General features: G+C 38.9%; 1 pseudogene; it reads right to left on the reverse strand.

The window, feature by feature from the left end:
- Positions 1–12,978: 12,978 nt before the first annotated feature.
- On the reverse strand, positions 12,979–15,033 carry LOC145578183 (L-type lectin-domain containing receptor kinase IX.1 pseudogene; annotated as a pseudogene).
- Positions 15,034–15,185: the final 152 nt, after the last annotated feature.

The following is a 15,185-nucleotide window of genomic DNA, read 5'->3' on the forward strand; positions in this document are numbered from 1 at the left end:
TTTAACTTGGATCACAATTTTTTTTTAATTTAATTTTTATCATTTATGTACTACAGAAATTGATAATGATAGGTCTTAAATTTTGGAACTTATTATATATTTTTATTACTTTTAATCACATCAGATCAGACTATATCAGAAGAGTTCATACTTGGACAAACTAGATCTTCTAACTTGATGAATATTTTACACTAACTTCGACTACAAATTTTTAGTAATGTACGTTTTAAAAAATGGAAAATTTGCCCAGAATAAAAAGAACTTTGGGCGGTCTTCCAATAATAGCACAACCGTTTGATTATTTCAAAATAACACCACCTTTCACATGCATTTTCCAAAAATGAAACAAAAAACCGGTAACCTATTTTACAAGTAACCCTAGGACACGTATCCCAGTTTGATTGGTCAATTTTTTTTTTTTTAATTTTTGATTTAAAAAAACCTAAAATAAAATAAATAAATAAAAATAACCCCCCTGCTCACCCCCTTTCACCGGTATCCACCACCCCCACCAAGACCACCCACCTGAAACCACCCTCTCCCCGGCCCCCTTCTTAGTTTCCGGTACCCCCTCCCCTTCCCGACCCATTTCCGGCACCCCTTCCCCTTCCCAACCCATTTTCGGCACCCTGCTCCCCTTCTCGACCCCTTTGCAGCACCCCCTCCCCTTCCTAACACCGTTTCCGGCCCCCCTCCCTTTCCCGACCCTTTTCCGCCGCCCCTCTATTCTCCTTTCCCGATTTCATCCCTTTCCCTTCTTTGTTCCCGATGTCAGCCTCCCTCCCTTTCCCTTAGCAAATTTCGACCCCCTCCCTTTATCTTCATTGATTTCGAGCCCCTTCCCTCTACATAAAGGCATTTCCGGTTGGTTAAGGTTTCGAGAAGGTGGTTTTGGGGAAGTAGAAAAGTAGTAGGGGGCCAGAAATGGGGGAGGGAAAAGAAGGGGAAAGTCATGTGCACTGGAAATTGAGAGAGGGTGGTGTTTTCCGGTGAACTAGGGGGCTGACAGAGGGGGGCTGGGTTGGGAGGCTAGTGTTTTCCGGTGAATTAGGGGGCTGGGCAGTGGAGGTAGGGGGGAGGGTTGGGTTGGGGTTTTTTTTTTTGATTTTAAGGTTTTTAGTTTTTTTTTTTTGATTTTTTTTTTTGATTTTTTTTATGTTTTTTTTTTATTTTTTAAATCAAAATTAAAAAAAAATTAACCAGTGAGATTGTGACACGTGTCTTAGGTAACCTGTAAACCTGTTACCAACCGGTTTTGTACCATTTTTGGCAGATGCATGTGAAAGGTGGTATTAATTTGAAATAATCAAAAGGTCGTGCTATTATTGTAAGACCGCCCAAAGATGGTGTTATTTTGGGCAAATTTTCCAAAAAAAATTAGTATCTAGTAAAATTCTTGTAAATTGATATTATTGTGAAATTTAATGATATATATTTTTTTATCAATATTTAATTAAATATATTCAAACTCATATTGCACGTTAAAATGTGTAACAAATTTGATTGTATTAGTTATTAATTATGGAATATAAAAGGATTAAAAAATTGATATATGAAATTATACGTGTTGAGATAATTCAATTTAGATTTATGTTGACTATATTTTGCAATGCGTATCATTTACTAAAGATGGTTAAATATAATTGATTGTCAATTATGTTGTTGCGAGTAAATTAAATAGAATAGAACAAGTATCCCATTTCTCATTGCAAAAACCCAATATATACATATATACTCTTCAAAACTTGTTGCTTTACTTAATGCTTGCAACCACATGATCAAGTTTGTTACTTTGCCAATCTCTTTCTCACTTCCACTTTTTCACTGTTTAAAATTTTGTACAGTCTCTCCATGTTAGAATATATTAAAATAATAGAGGAAGTATACTAATAAGTAAATTAACAAAGTTAATTAAAGTACAAACAAATCAAACATTATGATCAATACAAACTTTTATATGTGTGTGGTCAACCATTATAGGAGTTACTTTGTTAGTGCTATAGGGGTTATTCACTCGGTCAAGGGTTACTCGGTCGGTCAAGGGTTACTCACTCGATCAGCAGGTACTAAGTTGGCCTGGAGTTACTTGGTCGGTCAGGGGTTATTCGATTAGTCAGGGGTTATTACTTGTCGGTTAGGAGTTACTTGGTATGTGTCACCTGGCCATACAATGTAGTCAGCCACATTCAAAAGTTGCTATATTATCAAACTGTACATACAGATTAAACAAGCAAGATCGTATTTCAAAAATCAATGCAAAACACCTTATTTAGTGAGCGAAGACAAAGACTAAGACTTTACCACAAAAGAGAATGAAGTAAATGACTCAATACATAATCTGAGCAAGAACAAATCATATCCAGATGATTCGTTTTTCATCTCTTGTAACATATCTTAAACATACTTGGTCGGTTATATACGTTATTGACAAGATGACAATGGCATGATGAGGCAGTTTGTGTGTGTATAAAAATTAGTTGCAACATACAACTACTTTGGGGCCACATGTAGCATGCCTCTTTAAGTTTATTATTTACTCTCAATGTTTTTAACGACATATTAGTGGATGTACAAGTTTAAATGTTGACATTACATACCAAGTATATGCAATTATGCATTATAAATTCATCCATTTGTCGATGTACAAGTTTTATGGTAGATGCTAAGCATGATGGAATCCTAAATACCCCTTTACTAGTAATGATCAATACTGATGCCTTTCATTTGGCTAAATGACAAGACGTGGCCTGATTTTAATCTTTAGTTTTGTCTCCTTATTTTGGGTGGTTGATGGGGAGGGGTAAGATATTAATTCTCCATAATTGTAGGGCCACTAATATATACGTATATATTTGTAGTATAAATGTTTAATATTAAATTTCTATCACTATCAAAACAACTTCTAAGGGTTGTCATATACTCATATATAGAGGAAGATATGAAGTGGACCTTGCAAGACCTAACAAATCAACTAAGGGGCCCTGCCTAATTGATGCATATTATGGCGATCATTGTACAAAATATTAAAAGCTCCCTTATTTATGGTTCAAAAGATGAAACAAGAAAAGAGTATTATAATCCAACTATCCAAGTCTACAATAAGTAAATAAAATGGTTGAAGTTTCGTCAGAAAATTTCAATTTGCATATATTACAAGAGCACTAATTATTTAAATTGGAGAAAAATTAATGGGTATACATATTCTTGTAAGTGCTAATATTGAGGAATTGAATATGCTTAAAATGCAGTGTCGAGGTTACAATAACGCAATGTGTAAGAGGCCCTGTAGTGCAATTTATCAAAATAAGGTCCTCTATTTCGTGAGAGTTTTTCAATCACTATATATGGTCGCAATACTTGCAAAACAAATACTCCGTATAATTAAGAAATGTAGATTTTATCAAACAAAATAGGAAGTGATAAAAATTAATTAGGGAGATGAACGATTTTTGTAGATTAATTGGTAATAAATAAAAAATTAAGATAAAATCGTGTTTTTTTAAAAAAAGTATTGTTCATATCATTGACTATAAGGGACATATAATGTTTATGCCATGCTAATGTACTCTACACCATTGTTCCAACTAAACATATCATTGACTATGAGGAAGAAATATGTATATACAAGTATATATCTAATATTTGGGGGCCCTGTTCGATTCTGTCGACCACCCTACATCGGCTCAAAACCACCTCTATTAAAATGGTGAGTCAACGCAATATTTTCGGTTTTAAATTACGGTCGATAATCATAATTTTTCTAGTTTGGCCTAGGTTGATTTTGAATTTTTCTAGTTTGGTCATATTTTTCACAGGTTTGATATGGTCTAATTTGATTTGATATTTTAGAAATAAAATTGTTGTTACCATGAAAACAAATTTAGAGAAGAAGACAATACTCATTTGTAAATCTTATATATGTTGTGAGTTGTGACACATTTTACACCTGCCCCTAGAACTTATATCATCGCCATCAATACGAGGTTCTTAGTGATGATGATTGTGCCTTGGACCAAGTTACACATACAAATACCTTCCAACTTCATACCTAACACTAGGCGAAAAAAGGGGTTGGCCACCGGTTCAAAACCCCCCTTTGCCACCGGTTTTGAACCGGTGGCCAGTGGTGGGTTGGCAAAACCTAGGACAAAAGGCCACCGGTTCAAAACCGGTGGCAAATTATTGGAAGACTCAAATTACTTTAAGAACTACTCACATCTTTTTTATGAAATCATTATGTTTAGGGTTTGATTTGTTTTATTCTCTAAATAGTCGAAAAGAGGGCAATTATAACGGATGTGAAAAAGAATAGATAATGAATGTAAAATGATTAACAAGTAAACAAACACATATTTAACGCGGTTCACTAACAATGTGATGGCTACATCCACAATTAAGTGAGAGACCTTGAGTAAAAACATATTATAGATTCAAAACAGATTTAGGCCAGGCAATAGATTAAATAGAATGAATAGAAATAGAATGATCAACGAACAGAGTGATTGTCTCACGGATTTCAAATTGTACTACATAAAACCCTAGAAGATTATGTATAGTGCTTCGGAATATCATGACTGTATTGAGGAAGCAAAACAAGCACGACTTTTAAAGTTGCACTGACAGACCTCTCACCAGCTGCTGTCGAGCAAGCTCTCTCTCGACCAAGCTGAACCTTCACTCGTTGTGAGGTAACGTTTACTCACCAGGATCTGTAGCGCTAAATTTATCGGAACAAACCCCAAACTTGCCTATGAGCTTCCTCATGAGCTATTGCCTATCGCTCACTACATTGAAACCTGTAACAAATTCAAGCTAAGGCATGTCTCTTACATATGAAGAGAAACAGGACAAGGTAAGAACATGTTCTTGGTTGGCTCACCATGTTGTCGACGTCGTGTTTTTTGAGCAACAGATTTCAGCAGAGCAGAGCAAGTGTTGGCATAGCAGAGCAGGTATTAGCAGAGCATATTTTAGCAGAACAAAGTAGAGCAGAGCAGACCACATTAGCTGAAAAGAATAAGGCCTAAATAAAAAAAAGGCTTGTAACTAGAGTGAGCACCATGTTCTCCTAAATTAAAAAAGAAACACTGTTTTGCTAACAAGGTCATGCCTTTCCAATCAAGAGAAATTAAGTGATCTATTAGGGCGTGGTATTTTCTTATTGCACCGGGCGAAGTAGTTGTGTCATGCATGAGAACAAAATTCGACGCAACTAAAAAAAGACATGGTTGAGACGAGGGCTCATGCCCGATGGATCAGGCAAAGGCGTTAATTGGGTCTAAATGCAAATTTTCTAAGCAATGTATTGTCTTTTTTTTTTTTTTTTTTTTTTTTTGGACAATAGAAATGTATTTATATAATTAGGGTTTACAAAATATAGAACAAGAACAAAAACTTAAACCATGGCTTTTAACACTTAAGCCTTTACAATAATTTTTGACATTAAAAACAAAATTAAACTTGAATTAGCCGGATAAGTCGCAGATTAGGGACTCCTTACAAACTAAGGAGCAAAAACATACTACACACCAAAAAGGGAGTAACAGTGAAAATCAAAACTGTTTGACCATGGCTAGCTTATCCTTACCTGACGAGAACAATACATCACCAAGTAAGGTCATCAAACGGATCACTTGAACTAGTGACCTCCCAATCAATAGCTTTCTTTGTTGGCAAGGAAGCTTTGACTATGTAGAGGCTCGAGAAACCCCGAAACAAAGTTTGGGCGCATGCTTCAGATAATAAATTTCAAGAGCAATGATCCCAAGAATCATTACAACCGAGGGAAAAGAAACCAAACCAATACCACTCCAACAAAATACACACTTCACCTTAGCCAAGGCCAACTTCTTATTCAAACCCCAACAACCACACCAGTAAACTCTCTTACCACTCTAACCACACCACAATCCTTAACAAAGGATCCTAACTCCCTCTGCACACAACCATCCAAAATACTACAGCCAAAACAACTTAATAGCTCGGAAAACAACCAAAGGGGGCTAAAAATACCATAAAAGAAACTAAGACAAGTAAACTCTGATAATTACCAACAAAAAACATACTTAGGAAAGAGAACAAACCAGAGGAGAGCACCTTCCAAACCGAAAACCCGAACAAGAACACGAGGAACCTCAAAACCCTAGCCCTCCAGCGCAAGGACTCACGAACTTCACCGTTTCCGTCACAAACTTCTCTTGACGGTGGCGTTAGGCCTAGCCCTCCAGCGCAAGGACTCACGAAACCCTATGACGGCGCTCCGCCACAGTCAAACTTACCGATGACCTATGACGGTGCCGTTAGGCCTAGTCCTTAGGCCTTGTTCGCCAGCGGAGAGACCCTTTAAATGATATCCTTCCACACACGCTAAGGTGGGGAAGGTGACGGAGTCCAACGTTCGGAATTACTCACCTCGAAACTTCTTTAACAGGGATAGCTCACACAAACACCTTCAAACTAGAAGAATTAAACTTGAGATGGTGAGGGCATCGGCTTTTATAGTGTGAGAAATTAAAGACGCTAAATAGAGGAGGGGTAAAGGGAGAAGTAAGGACAATTAGAAGAGAAAAAGAGGAGGAGGCTCACCGGAGTCCCGGAGCCGCGGCCGAACTCCGGCGACAGCAGCAGGCCGAGATGGATGGTGGGGCGATAAGGTGGTTAACTAATGAAGACGCTCGAAGGAGGAAGAGCAAAGGGAGAAGAAAGGACAAGAAGAAGAGAAAAAGAGGAGGAGGCTCTCTGAAGTTCGGCCGCGATGCTAGAACTCCGGCGAGTTCCTAGGGTTAGCAGGGGTAGGGTTTTAAGGGGTTGAGGAGAGAGAATAGAGCTTTTGGGTTTAGAGAGAGAATCTCTATTTTGATGCTATTATGTATTGTCACAGTGTGCGTAATGAAATTGGAGAAAAGTGAAGTGACAAATTGAAACACTGTCTTAAAGTTTTGTACCTTCTCTGTCTCATTAAGATATTTTGTGTTCTTTAAGATTGTTCGATTGAACTTGCTCCATACTCTTCTTTTAGAATGAGATAGACATGGATGACATAATGAGATAGACATGAAATGTTGAGGAAGAACAAAATAAGGACCACCGTAGACAACCAAGTCACCAAAAAAAAAAAAAAAGGATTCTATTAAATTGGACAAATACTTTGGCTCTATATAAACCCTACCCTGGCCTATAAGGGTCAAATCTACTAAAAATCCTTTAAGCTTGGCCTTGACCCAATTATCATTGGATTACCCTATCCAATAACCAAGTTTAGTTACAATTAAGTATTAACATGTTGAGATAAGGTTTACATCATGCATTAGACTAAGTTTGATAGATCATGACAATTTTAATTTATTTTGAATAGTGGCTCTTTCTCCTTAATCAACAAACAATTGTGTACATTAATAATAATAAAACAAATAGATGATGTTTGCTAACAACTAATCAAAAAACAATTGTACACTCATGTTTCTTTCAATCATCTCATCCTTTCCCCACAAACCCAATCCATTTAAGTATTTTATTAGTGAAACAACAAACAGTTAACACCGTTAATGAAAAAAAACAGTTTGATGTAATTTCACCGTAACATAATGAGAAAAAAAAATAAGATAAGTAATCATTATTTCATATACTAAGTTTAGGTTTAGATACGTCACCCTCACACAAGTTCTTTAATTTGAAGGATATCAAGCACTATTAATTTGCAGCAAATACAATTACAGATTAGAAGTTTTTAAATTTGATGGTAAGATGTACCCAAGTTAAAACACTTTAGGAGATTTAACCCCCAAATATAAATTAATCTACTCTATGTTAGGTTCTTAAGATGAATTACATTAATCAAATTGTTAGGGCCTATATTTAGTGTACATATCATATAGCTAACGGGCCTATTTCATGTGCCCTAATTATTTGTATAAATACACTACTCTACACTCTAATAAAAACTACGGAATTATTTTCGTGACATGGTATCGGAGCTAATTTCACTCTAAACCCTAACTCTCTAAATTTTTCTCTATTCTCTACACTCTAATCTCTATTCTCTATTCTCTACACTTCTTTGTTGAATATTTGATCATGGTGGATGAATCCAAGATCGATCCTTCTTCTCCCTTTTACCTTGGCTCTGGTGATCAACCGGGGAACCTAATTACTCATGTCGTCTTGAAAGGCGAGAATTACCTTGCGTGGTCTCGTGCTATAACCTTATCATTGAAATCAAGGAGAAAATATGGCTTCATTGATGGAACAATCTCTAAACCTACTGAAAAGAAAAAAATGCTCGATTGGGAGACGACCAACTCCATGTTGGTCTCCTGGATATTGCGGGCTGTAGACTCCAAGCTTGCAGCAACGTTTCCCTATTTTGAAGAAGCAAGGAAATTATGGGAATACATGGAGAAAAGGTTTTGTGAGGCAAACGGCCCTCGGCTACAACAAATTCGAGCTGCTATTACCGGCTGCAAGCAGACCAAGTCCATGACCATCGAGGATTATTACGCGGTGCTTATGGGTTTTTTGGATGATTTGAATCGCCTTAAACCTCCCCATGGTTGCGAGTGCGGCTACTGTACTTGCAATGTGGCCGAAAAATATGAGCTTGATAAGGAGGAAGAAAAATTGCACCAATTTTTAATTGGTATTGATGACGATAAATATGCTATGGTGAGGACCAATTTATTGTCTCAACAGCCTCCTCCGACCCTCGATCGTGCTTATCAGGCGTTTCTTCAAGAGGAACGCTCACGTGGTATTTCTAAAGGGAAGAAAACAGAGGATGCTCATGTGTTTGCGGTGTCTTCTGATCAGAGGCCTATTCAATCGACTCAGACGGTCGATAAATCAAAGTTGTTTTGTTCCCACTGCCGACGTAAAGGACATGACACCACGGGCTGCTTTATGCTCCATGGTTACCCGGATTGGTGGCTAGAGAAGTACGGGAAGAAGGGGGGGTCAGCCACCTCGGGACAGCCAGCCTCCACGCACAACAGACCCCCTTCCCCCCTGCTGCCGCTGCTGCACCTTCTATTCACCGCAGACCCCCTGCTCGGGCTAATGCCGTGGGTCCCTCTATTGGTGACACTCCTCCTTTGCTCTCTAATGATACTATATCTGCTTTGTCTGCTTTACAACCTAAACATGTCCGTGCTTTAGTGACTATGGTGAATAATCAAAACCAAGATAAGATGAGTGGTGAGTCTATCTCTTTGTCTTGGATTATTGACACCGGCGCACCACATCATGTTACCGGTGATGATTCTTGCTTATTCGATGTCCACTTTATTCACCCTTGCCCGGTTGGACTTCCTGATGGTGCTAAGGCCCTTGCTACGAAGGAGGGGCGTGTGTATTTGGCTGAGAACATTATTCTTGATCATGTTTTATTTGTTCCTCAGTTAACTTGCAATCTAATTTCTGTGTCCAAAATGATCGATGATTCTCATTGTTTTTTCCAATTCACTGATTCTTTATGTGCTATACAGGACCAATACTCGGGGAGCCTGATTGGAGCCGGTGAACGGATAGATGGACTTTACTACTTTTGACGGGTTCCTAAAGTGTGTGCGGTGACTGATCCGAAGGCTTCAACATTCGAGCTCTGGCATCGTCGTATGGGGCATCCGTCAGACAAGATTGTCAAGTTAGTTCCTGCTATTAGTGCTAGTTCTAGTAGCAATTTTTTAAATAAACCATGTGAAATTTGTCCACAAGCTAAACAATCTCGAGATAGTTTTCCCAATTGTGATAGTAGGGCTAGTCGTATTTTTGAGATGATACATTGTGATTTGTGGGAGTCTTATAAGACACCTTCTACTTGTGGTGCTCATTATTTTTTAACGATTGTTGATGATTTTTCACGTGGTGTTTGGGTTTATTTATTGAATGACAAAACTGAAGTTTATTCTTCTTTTTGCTCTTTCTTTGCTATGGTTAATTGTCAATTTGATGTCAATATTAAATGTGTATGTGCGGAGTGACAATGGCACCGAATTTAAACACATGATTCCCTATTTTAATGACAATGGCATCTTGTTTCAAACCTTTTGTGTTGGTACACCACAACAAAATGGTCGGGTTGAGCGTAAACACCAACACATATTAAATGTGAGTCGTGCATTGATGTTTCAAGGTAATTTGCCAATCTCTTTTTGGGGTGAGTGTGTTCTTGGGGCGGTTTATTTAATCAATCGTACTCCTTCCTCTTTGCTAGCTAATAAAACTCCATTTGAGCTTCTTTTCGGTAAACCACCAAATTTTGATGAGTTGCGGGTTTTTGGGTGTTTATGTTTTGCCCATAACCAAAAGGCAAAAGGTGACAAATTGGCTCCTAGGATTCGAAAGTGTGTGTTTGTGGGTTACCCTCATGGGAACAAAGGTTGGAAATTGTATGATTTGGAGACCGGTGACATTTTTGTATCTCGTGATGTCAAGTTTCACGAGACATTTTTCCTTTTACACGTGATGGGGACTCGAGTGATGCTAATGTGGGGAGTGATGTTGTGGAACCGAAAATGGTGGAGTTGATAATGATTTTTTAGAGGATTTGGAGTATGTGTTGGAGGCGAGTGAGAGCTCTCTTGTACCTGAAACTGCAGGGGGTCATGGGGTGGTTAATGAGCAAGAAACCCACCAGACCACACCCCACACAGAGTCTGCCGCGACCAGGCCGCTGGCAACGCCTGTCAGCCGCGACCTGGCCGTGGACACGACTGCAAGGCTGCCGTCTGTGCTGCAACCAGACCTGGCCGCCCAGTCGATTCCTAGCTCCTCCGAGGCCTCTCCTTCGTCGGCAGATTCGGTTAGCCCTGTTACGGCTGCTCCGGACTCTTCTTCTTCTTCTTCTCTTGTCTTGGACCGTGGTCAACGTTCAAGGCAAGCCCTGGGGTGGCACCGGGATTATGTGGCACACACTATTTCTCTACCTAGTCCATCTATCTCTCAATGTTCATTAGCAAATCCAAGCTCCTTAGGTACTCCCTATCCTTTAGCTCATTTTGTGAATTGTGATAACTTTTCTGTGCGCCACCGTGTTTATTGCAGCTATTGATACGATGGTTGAGCCTCATAATTTCAAGGAGGCTATGTAACATGAAGGGTGGAAGGCGGCTATGCAAACTGAAATTGATGCATTAGAAAAGAATGGCACATGGGTAATGGAAAAATTGCCTCCGGGTAAGAAAGCTCTTGGGTGTCGATGGGTTTACAAAGTCAAACTTAATTCTGATGGCACACTTGAGCGATTGAAAGCTCGTCTTGTTATCTTTGGTAATCATCAGGTTGAGGGTATTGATTACAATGAGACTTTTGCCCCTGTTGCTAAAATGGTCACCGTTCGTGCTTTCCTTGCTGTCGCTGCTGCAAAAAATTGGGAATTGCACCAGATGGATGTCCACAATGCATTTCTGCATGGTGATCTTGATGAGGAAGTTTATATGAAGCTTCCCCCTGGGTTTCATGGTTCTCAGCCTGATATGGTGTGTCGTCTTCTGAAATCGTTGTATGGTCTTCGGCAAGCACCTCGTTGTTGGTATTCTAAATTGGCCGCCTCTCTAAAAAGGTACGGTTTTGTGCAGCCGTACTCTGATTATTCTCTCTTTACTCTGCAATCTGGGTCTATTCAGCTTAGTGTTCTGGTGTATGTTGATGATTTAATAATTTCTGGTAATGATTCTTCTACGATTTCAACGTTCAAGTCATATTTGAGTGCCTGTTTTCATATGAAAGATTTGGGTGTTTTGAAGTATTTTCTTGGTGTTGAGGTTGCTCGTAGTCCGGAGGGCATATTTCTGTGTCAACGGAAATATACACTTGACATTATTGCAGAGTCTGGTCTGTTAGGTGCTCGTCCGGCAGGTACCCCTATTGAGCAGAATCATACTCTGGCAAAATCAGAGTCCTGTTTGCTTTCTGATCCAGAGTAGTATCGGCGACTTGTGGGTCGTCTGATTTATTTGTCTTTTACTAGACCGGATTTGGCATACGCGGTGCATATTTTATCTCAATTTATGCAACAACCGCGATAGGACCATTGGGAAGCGGCTCTTCGTACAGTCCGGAACTTGAAGGGAAGTCCAGGTCAGGGAATTCTTTTGAGTTCCGATTGTGATCTACATATTACAGGTTGGTGCTATTCAGATTGGGCGGGTTGTCCCTTGTCGCGTCGTTCCATCACTGGCTGGTTAGTATTTCTTGGTGCTTCTCCCGTATCCTGGAAGACTAAGAAACAGGAAACTGTGGCCAAGTCTTCTTCAGAGGCCGAATTCCGCTCAATGTCTAAAACTACTGATGAGTTGAAATGGTTGAAGGCTCTTCTTCTAAGTTTGGGTGTTTCACATCCCCGTGCTATGAGTTTGTTTTGTGATAATCAATCTGCTTTGTATATTGCGAAGAATCCGGTTTTCCATGAGCGTACAAAGCACATTGAGGTGGATTGTTATTATCTTCGTGATGCGATTCAGGATGGTCTCATTAGTCCATCTTATGTGAAGACAACGGATCAATTGGCGGATTTATTTACCAAGGCTTTGAGTAAAAGTCAATTCATGTATTTACTTGGCAAGTTGGGCATTTGTGACTTGCATGCTCCAACTTGAGGGGGGGTGTTAGGGCCTATATTTAGTGTACATATCATATAGCTAACGGGCCTATTTCATGTGCCCTAATTATTTGTATAAATACACTACTCTACACTCTAATAAAAACTACGGAATTATTTTCGTGACACAAATAAAGGTACTTTTCGTCCGGAAAAAAAATATAATCAATTACGTCCTAACCATGTAACCAGCATCAACAACATTAACACGAGCACATCAAATTATTCCAATCATTTGGTTGAAACACGGAAACAACAAAAAATCAATTTTCACACAAAATGTAACTTCTCTTATGTATGAAACAAACAATGCAATTTCATGATATACAAAGCAAAATAATTTGAATTTTACAGAACAATACACCGTGTGTTCAACTTTATGAATGTTACACCAAGAAATGAACATATGCGAATATGGTACAAATTACATACATCTAACGACCAATTTCAAGGCTTGTACTAATCATTGAAGGGCCAATAGAGCCATCTGATGGCGGGATTGGCGTCATTACCGGTACATGATAGATCGGAACAGGCATTGTAGGTGGAAGACTAGGCAAAGCAGCCTCAAAGTTGAGCACTTGAATAGCTTGTTTTATAGACGGCCTATAATTGTAATCAGGATGAACACACCACAAACCAACGAGCATCAAACACTCGAATTGTTTAGCATCGAATTCCATTTTTAGCCTTTGATCAGTGGCCGAAAGTAGCCCCCCATTGCCATAGAGATCCCACACCCATTGTATTAGACCCACCATATTTGTTCCTTCACCAATTGGATCCTTTAACTGCCTTCCAGTAGCAATCTCTATTGCAACCACGCCAAAACTGTATACATCCGATTCTTTACTAGCCTTTCGAGTACTCATGTATTCCGGGGCCATGTACCCTAAAGTCCCGGCCAGAGTTATTGTTTGGGCAACACGTCCATGTTCCATCACCGTTGCTAGACCAAAATCCCCTAGCTTGACATTAAAATTAGAATCTAGCATTATATTGCTCGATTTTATGTCACGATGCACCACACATTGCTCCCACTCCTCGTGTAAATATAGCAACCCTGAAGCTAACCCTTGAGCTATTTTGTACCTTAAAGGCCAAGATAGGAGTGGCTTCTTACCAAATAAGTGAGAATCCAAGCTTCCATTAGGCATAAACTCGTAAACAAGTAAAAATTCACCGTTATCATGACACCAACCAAGAAGTTGCACAAGATTTCGATGCCTTAGCCTACTAATAATCTTAACCTCGGCAACGTACTCTTTTTTCCCCTGTCTTGATCCCCTGGATATCTTTTTAACCGCGATTGGCATATCTAAATCAACAAGATAGCCCTTGTAAACACCTCCGAATCCTCCTTCTCCTAGCTTTCGTCTACTAGAGAAATTATGGGTGGCTGATTTAAGCTCGAAATAAGAAAACCTTCTTGGTCCGGTCCCTCTCTCGAGTTCATCATTAAATGAGCTTTCCTCATCTTTTTGTAATTTGACTTGTTTCTTCCTTCGATATAGAAAGAACACTAAAATTCCTCCCAAATTCACAAACAAAACACCTATTGATACAATTATCATGACCTCCTTAAACTTTATTTCCTTAAACAAAACATTTCTATTATCATTTGACTTCAAACTAGAATAAAACTCCCATGATTCGAGTATGTGTCGCTCCTTACTTACCCCAGTCGCGGCAGAAAAACCAATGTTAACCCATTCAGGGATGATCTTCATAAGATTAATTGGTAAAGACATACTTACATTTCTACCAAAATTCGGATCATCCTTATAAGACCAAAACACGCTCAACATCTCAGTAGTCGCGTTATAAATTACCCAAACATCAGCAGACTCTCCACTATGCTCACTACCATTCCAAGGTTTATTAACAGAGGAACTAACAGAGTTGACATTGATACCAACATGCTGATAATCAGGGTCAAATCCATCATTTGGATACGAGTCAAACTCGACTACAATCAATTGATTAGTTGATAAATCGCGTGTTGTTGTGTTAAAGAGGCCTAGATAGGCAGCGGCAGAGTTTGGGGGGATTTCGAAACCAGCCGGAGCAATGAAAAATGTGAATCCATGGCCATGCTTGGTTACATTTTTTTGGCCTAAAGTGTCAACTACGAAGGTGAAATGCGTAGTAAAATCGGACATTTTTCGTAAACTTTTATCCCAAAGTTGTACCTTGTCACCATAGGTAATTAGACCAACACGGTAACGATCTGTAAGTATGTTCATCTCTATGTTCCCAAGGGAATATTTAGCATCCCCTTGGAAATTTATATTTGTTGAGTCTGGATAAAAGCGTGGATAGTTAAATGAAATGGAGTTAACATTCCGAACTAAAGAAAGCCAGAGAAGGGCAAAGATTAGAGGAAAACATGTAGGAATTACTCGAAATGATGGTGAGAAGCAAAGGAAAGGGGTAGCCATTCAATGGGTTTATTATTGAACTAATTTTTTAGAAGTTAGAATTAAGAAAAGCAAAATTTAATAAAGCAATTGAGAAAGAATTAGAAGTATGAACAACAGAATGTCGATACAATGTAATGTTCTATATGATTTAAGAATTGTCTTAAGGATGT

Source organism: Chenopodium album, chromosome 14 (genome assembly GCF_948465745.1).
Source record: "Chenopodium album chromosome 14, dcCheAlbu1.1, whole genome shotgun sequence".
NCBI lineage: Eukaryota > Viridiplantae > Streptophyta > Magnoliopsida > Caryophyllales > Amaranthaceae > Chenopodium > Chenopodium album.